Source organism: Prionailurus viverrinus, chromosome A1 (genome assembly GCF_022837055.1).
Source record: "Prionailurus viverrinus isolate Anna chromosome A1, UM_Priviv_1.0, whole genome shotgun sequence".
Lineage (NCBI taxonomy): Eukaryota > Metazoa > Chordata > Mammalia > Carnivora > Felidae > Prionailurus > Prionailurus viverrinus.
The window spans coordinates 85,643,003-85,644,455 of NC_062561.1; the positions used below are offsets into that span (position 1 = coordinate 85,643,003).

Below are 1,453 nucleotides of genomic sequence, written 5' to 3' on the forward strand. Positions count from 1 at the left end.
CAGGCAGGATTAGGGATCAGTAAACACATGCAGACACAAGACACAAAGGATTAATCTTGCTCAACTATTTGACAGTTTGGCGTAAGTGGTTGCATTATGCCCCTTTATCCTTAAATTCTTCATGCATCTTCTCGGAACTTGGACTTTGCTTGTGCAACCATGATGCAATTTGTTGAAATTTGATATTGATAGAATGTGTGTTACATTTTCTCATTTGTCTGAATAATAGCTGTATTTCCTAATCCAGAATCATGGATTACACTTGATTGTCACACCTCTTTAATCCTTTAGTCCAGAATGATCCCTTTGCATTTCATTGTTTTTTTGCATTAGAATTTTTGAGGTGAAAAAGCTTTTTAAAAATAAAAATTAATAAAACGTTCATTTTGCACAAACTCTACACTTGATCTTAGCCAAAAGGCCGAGAAGCAATATTTTGGGGGGAAAATTCTAAATTTGTTTACTTAGACACTTACTGAGAAGTGCTCGAGTTATGTCCAGTGTCTTATTGTTGAAATTATGGTGATGAACAACTTTGTGTGTGTGCAAATAAATGTAGAATACATTTTCAGAAGTTGAATTGCTGGGTCTTAGGCTGTGCATGTTTTTGCTATTTTACTAGTGATCACATGCACTTCTAGGTAGGAAAATAACATATGCGCCTTGAGGAAGGGGGGTTTGGCTCCTATGACAGGTCAGATTGCAGAGGGAGATGTGAATCAGTTCTGTTGATACAGGGCTTGAACTACCTGTGAGGGAACGCTATCATCCCTTTAAGTTCTTGCCACAGGCCAATAACTGCGGTGGCCACTTTATTTAGGAGCAGAGCAGAGGAGTGCAGATGCAAGAGAATGTAAGATAAGGCCCTTTTCCTGTTTCTTCCAACAACAGATCAACAAAAGAGGAGAAGTGATTGATGTGCACAACAGCGTGCAAATGGTGACAGTGGGCATTGCATACACTAGCCAAAACCTAACAATACCTGATATCATGTTGCTGGCACAGCCAGCTGTGAGCTATGCAGTCAGTGCCAGAAATGACCAAGATACCCAGGGAAAGGGCTTCAAGTCCACAAAGAGCTTGGAGCTGACCAGGTGAGTCCAGGAATTTTAGTGCCTCCCTGTAAGATGTATCCAGGAGGAACATGACCATCAGGCACATGATTCCCCATAACACAGAGCCCTCCGTGGCCAGACCAGTAGCGGTGGGGTGGATTCAGAGGAGGAGAAATCAGACACAGCTATAGGATCCACAAGGATCCACAAGTGGTTGTTGATTAGGTAGGAAGGGTTATGGGAATAAGACTGGAAGAAAAGCTGGGAACAAATAGTAGGAAGCCTTGCATGGCAGAGTCAGTGAGGGGTTAATTCCTACAGTTTTGGGAGGTGGTCAGGAGACATCAAGGATTTTTTTAAATTTTTTTTAACATTTATATATTTTTGAGAGATAGTGT

General features: G+C 41.1%; 1 pseudogene; it reads right to left on the reverse strand.

The window, feature by feature from the left end:
* Window positions 1-338: 338 nt before the first annotated feature.
* Window positions 339-433, reverse strand: LOC125147668 (uncharacterized; annotated as a pseudogene).
* Between the last annotated feature and the right edge of the window lie 1,020 nt (window positions 434-1,453).